Genomic DNA, 238 nt, shown 5'->3' on the forward strand with positions numbered 1-238 from the left:
CGAGCGCTGCGCTTTGATGGTAGCCGGTTCGAGTGGAGACGCCTGGTGTGCCACGGAAGCGGGAACCGCCCTGACAGGGGCACGGACCCGCACTCTCGGGGGGGTTTCACGAGAAACCCAACAGTTTGGTATCGCTGCACCAGCCGTTGTACAACTAGCCGCGCGCTTGGAATAGCTGCTTTGGTCCTCTTTACTGCACGTGGGCGGCGCAGCTTGCTGTAACTACTGTTGTACATTC

This window comes from Cystoisospora suis (genome assembly GCF_002600585.1).
Source record: "Cystoisospora suis strain Wien I chromosome Unknown contig_186, whole genome shotgun sequence".
Classification (NCBI taxonomy): domain Eukaryota; phylum Apicomplexa; class Conoidasida; order Eucoccidiorida; family Sarcocystidae; genus Cystoisospora; species Cystoisospora suis.